The 8,041-nt window shown below is 29.7% G+C and overlaps 1 long non-coding RNA gene across 1 annotated transcript in view; it reads right to left on the reverse strand.

The window, feature by feature from the left end:
• The window catches only part of LOC124420805, a 51,683-nt gene that overhangs the window by 31,449 nt on the left and 12,193 nt on the right, over positions 1-8,041 (reverse strand). Inside the window, exon 2 of the long non-coding RNA XR_006941384.1 lies at positions 591-692. This is a non-coding gene — a long non-coding RNA (uncharacterized LOC124420805). The remainder of the gene's footprint in view (positions 1-590; positions 693-8,041) is intronic.

An 8,041-nucleotide genomic window follows, 5' to 3' on the forward strand; every position in this document is an offset into this window, starting at 1 on the left:
GAAATTTGTAAATATTTTATAAATATTTTTTCCATGAAATGAAAAGCAAAATTTGCAAAGAAAACATAAAAAAATAGAAAAACTTAAAAACTACAAAAATGTAAGTTTGTTGCTTAAGTCTTTTGTTTTGCAGTATTAAAAACAAACAAAGGATTTGTTATTTATAACTTACGGACAGCCAAATGTTTAAGGAAGTTCTACTGCAAATAAATTTCTTAAATATTACTGTGTGTTTTCTATTTTAGCGCCCACTGTATAATTAGCTTATTGCATATTTGATGGTCGAGCAAAAACGTTAAGAAATTTGTCACTCACACTCAAATAAGTACAATTTTGTTATTGTTTTCTTTTTTTTGTAGGTGTTTGTTGATAATGTTTTATAAATTAAACATGACATAATTTTCAATATAATTAACAAATGTTATACAATATCGTGTGTATGATTATCTTTTTTCTTTAATCCCCTATTTTGCAAAAAATGCGGCCAAAAAAAATAGCTTTTTTGTAACTATTTGCTTGAATACTTAAGTTATAATGTTAGAAGAAGAAGAAAAAAATTGATTATTTATAAAAAATACACACACACTTACCTCTTTAACGTGTTTATAAAAAGTGTCGAAGAAATGTATTTAATTCCCAATGGCCACAACAAACAACAACACAGCAGCAGCGCGGCTTAGATGTCAATACTGCTGCAAAATTTAAATATTGAATATAGATTTTCGTTTCAATTTAGATATTTATATAAGTTTAGGAAAAAAGGAAAAAATTGTAAAAAAAAGTTTTCCCCCTTTTTTTCTAAAACATTTCAAAAACTGCAAGAAAGTCACCTTTTATAGATTTTTCATTTAATCCGAATTTTAAGTGTTTAATTCTAAGTTTCTAGGTTTAACAATAAACAAGTTTATTACAAAAACAAGTAAGAGTTCTATTTTATGACTAGACTATAAACGAGACTACAGACTAGACTATAGCCTGGACTTTATACTATACTATAGACTAGACTGTAGACTACTATAGGCTAGACTATAGACTAGACTATAGACTAGACTACAGACTACTATAGGCTAGACTATAGACTAGACTGGACTATAGACTAGACTACAAACTAGACTATAGCCTGGACTATAGACTATAGTATAGACTAGACTATAGACTACTATAGGCTAGACTATATACTAGACTGGACTATAGACTAGACTACAGACTGAACTATAGCCTGGACTATAGACTAGACTATAGACTAGATTATAGACTGGACTATAGACTAGACTATAGACTGCACTATAAACTGGACTATACACTAGACTATAGACTAGACTATTGACTAGACTATAGACTAGACTATAGCCTAGACTATAGCCTAGACTATAGACTAGACTATAGCCTAGACTATAGCCTAGACTATAGACTAGACTATAGCCTAGACTATAGCCTAGACTATAGACTAGACTATAGACTAGACTATAGACTAGACTATAGACTAGACTATAGACTAGACTATAGACTAGACTATAGACTAGACTATAGACTAGACTATAGACTAGACTATAGACTAGACTATAGACTAGACTATAGACTAGACTATAGACTAAAATATAGACTAGACTATAATAGTCAGTAAAACAGGCATATTGTCGAATCATTGTCTTCATTAACGGAACCATACTATTATACATATTTATAGTAAAACATACTATATAATAAAGTAAATAAAATGAACACATACAACGAAATTAAACAAGAATACCTTGGAAATAACGTTTTTAGAATCAACATATAACAACAATGAACCCACTATACGTCATGTTCTGTACAGAACGCTCATTTACCTAAAAGCGTCATAAAACAAAAAATAATAATTTTTCGGAAAAAAAATAAAAAAGGGTTGCTTTGTTGTTAAATTTTTCAATTTTTAAAGAAATAAAATATTTTAGAAATTTTGTTCAATAAAAAAAAAAAAAAAACAAATGTAGAGTTAACACACTCTGGCAGTAAATATGTTTGTACGTTTAAATAGGCCTATGAATGTATGCTTACGTTTATGGATTTTACTATAATTGTACATAATATAAAGTAAATGACAACAAACACCCAATTTGACAATATTCTTGCATTTCATTTACTTCTAATATTCTTGAAATCATATACCGAAACTTGACACATTGTCTTTATTTGAAAAAAATTAATAATAATAAACTTTAAAATAACTCTTCTGTTTGTCATCAAACACATTAAACACTCCTCACGTACTCTTTGACATTGTTGTTCAAAAAAACTCTATGCGATTGAAAACACATTTGGTAGAGATAAAAATGTAACTAAAACAATATTAATCAATGAAATTTTGAAAAACTACACAAAATTGACACGAGTTTTTAAAATAAATTTTAGTAGTAAGTAGCAGGTATAATATTTTCATTGTTTTCTACTATGAATATTTAAATAAAAAAAGGTTTCTTAAAGGTTATTTACTAAGAAGGATCTATCTTTTTTAAAGATTTTTAAAAAAAGTTAATAAATATTTGTTTTTTATATGAATATTTCTAATACGTGGATTGTTTGTCAAGTTTAATTTTGAAGGGTTATTGAAATGTATATATTTATTAATATTTAAGATTGTTTTTTTTTTTTAATTATCACTATAGTGTTGAGATGTTGATGAACCTTTATTTTGAATTAATGCATTTCTTTATTTTAGAATATTTAAAAAAATCCTTCTATAGTTTTGGCTATAGTCTTGGAATAGTCCAATTTATAGTCTTAATTAAAGTTTAGCCCATGCCATTGACCAGTACATAGTCTTGACTATACTCTGGTCTGTAGTCTTAACCATATATTTGGTATAATTTTAGCCATAGTCTTTCAAATAGTCCCATCTATAGTTTCGAATATATTCCAGTCTATTGTTATGACTATAGCCTAGTCAATAGTCTTGACTTAAGACCTGTCTTGGCTGTAGCCTAATCTAAAGTCTTCGCCGTAGTCTTACATATAGTCTTGGTTAGTCTAACATATAGTCTTGGTTAGTCCAGTCTTGCTTGATTTTAGTCCAGCCTATAGTCTTGACTATTTTCCAGCCTACAGTATTGACTATGCTCCATTTTTAGTCTTGACTATAGTCCAGTCTATAGTCTTGACTATAGTCCAGTCTATAGTATTGACTATAGTCCAATCTATAGTCTTGACTATAGTCCAATCTATAGTCTTGACTATAGTCCAATCTATAGTCTTGACTATAGTCCTATCTATAGTCTTGACTATAGTCCAGTCTATAGTCTTGACTATAGTCCAGTCTATAGTCTTGACTATAGTCTTGACTATAGTCCAATCTATAGTCTTGACTATAGTCCATTCTATTGTCTTGACTATAGTCCAATCTATAATCTTGACTATAGTCCATTCTATAGTCTTGACTATAGTCCAATCTATAGTCTTGACTATAGTCTTGACTATTGTCCAGTCTATAGACTTGACTATAATCTAGTCTGTAGTCTTGACTATTGTCCTGTCTATAGTCTTGACTATAGTCCAGTCTATAGTCTTGACTATAGTCCAGTCTATAGTCTTGACTATAGTCCAGTCTATAGTCTTGACTATAGTCCAGTCTATAGTCTTGACTATAGTCCAGTCTATAGTCTTGACTATTGTCCAATCTATAGTCCAGTCTATAGTCTTGACTATTGTCCAATCTATAGTCCAGTCTATAGTCTTGACTATAGTCCAGTCTATAGTCTTGACTATTGTCCAATCTATAGTCTTGACTATAGTCTAGTCTATAGTGTTGACTATAGTCCAGTCTATAGTGTTGACTATAGTCCAGTCTATAGTGTTGACTATAGTCCAGTCTATAGTCTTGACTATAGTCCAGTCTATAGTGCTGACTATAGTCCAGTCTATAGTGTTGACTATAGTCCAGTCTATAGTGTTGACTATAGTCCAGTCTATAGTCTTGACTATAGTCCCGTCTATTGCCTTGACTATAGTCAAGTATATAGTCTTGACTATAGTCATGTATATAGTCTTGACTATTGTCCAGTCTATAGTCTTGACTATTGTGTAGTCTATAGTCTTCGCTATAGTCTATAGTCTTGACTTTAGTCCACTCTATAGTATTGACTATAGTCCAATCTGTAGCCTTGACTATTGTCCAGTTTATAGTCTTGACTATAGTACAGTCTGTAGTCTTGATTGTAGTTCAGTATATAGTACTAATTATTGTCTAGTCTATAGTCTTGACTATAAACTAGTCTGTATTCTGAACAGAAGTCCAGAGTATTGACTATAGTCTATGATATTGACTATAGTTCAGTCTATAATCTTGGCTATACTATGTAGTCTTCCTGTAGTCCAGGGAATACTAAGTTACTTACTACTTTACTAGTTAGTTAGTTTATTAGATATATAGTTAGTTAGTTAGTTAGGTAGGTAGTTGCTTATTCTTCTTTTGTAGTAAGATTACTCGGTCAGTTCCCCAGATTGGCTTATGAAATGATTACATAGAAGTTTCATAACTTACAGCTTCTTATAGCTGTACTTACTCCCTACGGTGCCCAGACAAAACTGCTGATGTAATTTGAAATCTTTTAACCGTTATTAAATTTTATACGTATTTTTAAACCGTTAAATTAAAAATTTATAAAAAAAACTTATATAATACTATGTTTTTAGAGAATTATTCTTATTTTTTTACATTTTAATGTGAAAATGACCGTTTAATATTTTTCAAGTCTTCCAAAGTTACGGGTACTTTAAACATTTACAAAGTTTTAAGAAATTTGTTCTTAAAGTATTGAGTATTTTTAGTGGTTTCTGTAGATGGTGTTATTAAGAGATTTTTTCCAGTTAATAAGCTGTTAATTTGATAATTGAACAGTCTTAACAAAGCAAATATAGAAGACTTAATAACTGGAAAAGTTGGTAATAGAAATGTTTAAATTTAAACTTAAACTGAGAAAATTCAAAATGTTTGTTATCTCAGAGTTTTAAGTAGAATGTGAGAAATCTTTGGCAGCAAATATTAAACAATTAATATAATAAACTTCTTTGAAAAGTGCAAAATAAAAGTAGTAATATATAGTTTTCTAATTATAAACTTTATAAAATATTACATCAATAATAAAAGTTATTACTACCAAACTGACATTTCTAAGAAATTTGTATTTACATCTGCTATTACACACATACAAACATTTATTAGTTAGTGTTATCTGGCAGTATGTTTATTTTTCAGTCTGAAGGTCATAACACTGTTCATCACAATGGGCCATAAATGGTACACATGTTTAGAAAAGACCATTATGCCATAAACTTGTAAATTTTAAAAACGAAGTAAAGAAAACTAAGAAAAAGCCGACTATTAAATAATAAGATGAAAAGAAAGAGTAGTAAAAACAAAACAAAAACAAAATTTCACACTAAAACTTTGACGTTCATCTGTCTGTTTTTGTGATTTATATACCATAAGTGTTTATTTGGGGGGAAATATTTCAACAGTTCAACAGCAACAACAAAAATTATAACAAATAATAATGCGAACATACAATAATGCCATATAAAAAAAATGTGTGAGTAGAAAAAAAAACCATATGAACTGAAACAGTTGCACTAATTTGAAATACAATCAAAATAAAATCAAATTTAAATTCAACAAAAAAAAAATATATATGTTGTATAAAAAACACGATAATGAAGAAGAAGTAAATGCAGCGAAGCAGAAATGAATGAATGAAAAACTTCCCACCTTAACACCGATTTGAGGTATGAATACGTTACAGAAATTTACACATGTATACGAACAGATGTACGATCGTACTTCGTACACCTGTATGAAATCAGTAACTAAATATTAAGTACTTGAGGTTTAGCGGTATTCATAAGTATATTATTAAGTACTAGTGAGAATGCACTTATATTGGTTAAATAAAAGAAGTCTATAGACTGATCTATAGGCAAGACTTTAGATTGATCTAAAGTATAAACAATAGACAGATTTATAGTCAAGTCAAGACTATAGAGTAATCTATAGTCAAGACTATTGACTGATCTATAGTCAAGATTATAGACTGATCTATAGTCAAGACTATTGACTGATCTATAGTCAAGATTATAGACTTATTTATAGTAAAGAGTATAGAGTGATCTGTAGTCAAGACTATAGAGTGATCTGTAGTCAAGACTATAGAGTGATCTATAGTCTAGACTATAGAGTGATCTATAGTCAAGATTATAGACTGATTTATAGTCAAGAGTATAGAGTGATCTGTAGTCAAGACTATAGAGTGATCTATAGTCAAAACTATAGAGTGATCTATAGCCAAGACTATAGAGTGATCTATAGCCAAGACTATAGAGTGATCTATAGTCAAGACTATAGAGTGATCTATAGTCAAGACTATAGAGTGATCTATAGTCAAGACTATAGAGTGATCTATAGTCAAGACTATAGAGTGATCTATAGTCAAGACTATAGAGTGATCTATAGTCAAGAATAAAGAGTGATCTATAGTCAAGACTATAGAGTGATCTATAGTCAAGACCATAGAGTGATCTATAGTCAAGACTATAGAGTGATCTATAGTCAAGACTATAGAGTGATCTATAGTCAAGACTATAGACTGATCTATAGTCAAGACTATAGACTGATCAATAGTCAAGAATATAGACTGATCTATAGTCAAGACTTTAGACTGATCTATAGTCAAGACTATAGACTAATCTATAGTCAAGACCATAGACCGATCTATAGTCAAGACTTTAGGCCGATCTATAGTCAATACTATAGACTGATCTATAGTTAAGACTTTAGACTGATCTATGATGAAGACTAAAGACTGATCTATAGTCAAGACTATAAACTAACCTATATATAGATTGATCCATTGTGAAGAATATAGAATGATCTATTGTAAAGCCTATAGACTAATCCACAGTCAAGTCTTTAGACTGATCTGTAGTCAAGGCTGGTCTATAGACAAGGCTTCATCTATAGACGGGACTACTGACTGATATTTTCTATATTTCATTCAACTAGAAACGACGACGCAACAAATTTTATGTCACTTTTCTTTCCTGTAGCGTAATTTTTGTTGGAAGCTACAATCATTTAATTACAGTACCTTTTAAAATAAATCCCCTTTTAACTTTCCGGCAAAGTAAAAAAAAACAAAACAAGGGTGATTACTTTAATATCTATCCGATCATTACTTTAATTGCTTTTACAACTGACCAAAGAGTGCAACACCATCATTATTACGCTTAAGAGATTTGATGACACTGATATAAACTCATTTAGGAAGAGATAGAGCAGTTGATTACCGCAATGATAAGAACACAATCAAGAGAGGAAGAAAGATCTATTTCTATAACAACTGGTAATTTATTTTACATTGACTTCATTCATTCATTTAGTTTTTTAATTCTTTCTGTTGTAATATGATCTCGACTATCGTGTTGTTGTAGTAGTTTTGAAAAAAATAAACAAAGCATGACGACGACAACCGGACCACAATGATAATAATATCAACAGTAATAACAACAAAAACAACTATTTAAGAAGCAACTACTATTACATGCATTTATTATATTTACTTACATGTGTGTTGTAGTTGTTTTTGTTATCTTTACTTAGAAGCTGATAGAAATAGAAGAAAAACTTAAGAAAAGTGTGAGCGATCATTTGGGAGATAATTAAACACTCTAGTTTTGCCATTAACTCTAGCTATACTCTCTGTGTGGGTTTTGAAGTTTTATTTATTTGCAAGTGAGGTGTTGGATCAGTTAAATAGGTGTGAATTATAAAATAAAATCATCTTTTAGAATGAAACTAGATTAAAACGTTTCCGAAATATAATGTGAATTTATAAAGGTATTTAGATCTTAATACAAGTTTAGATCTTGTTTTAGTTCATCTGTAGTTCAGTTCTAGTTCTACTTCAGTTCTAGTTTAGTTCTAGTTCAGTTCTAGTTCAGTTCTAGTTCAGTTCTAGTTCAGTTCTAGTTCAGTTCTAGTTTAGTTCTAGTTCAGTTCTAGTTCAGTTCT

This window comes from Lucilia cuprina, chromosome 6 (genome assembly GCF_022045245.1).
Source record: "Lucilia cuprina isolate Lc7/37 chromosome 6, ASM2204524v1, whole genome shotgun sequence".
Classification (NCBI taxonomy): domain Eukaryota; kingdom Metazoa; phylum Arthropoda; class Insecta; order Diptera; family Calliphoridae; genus Lucilia; species Lucilia cuprina.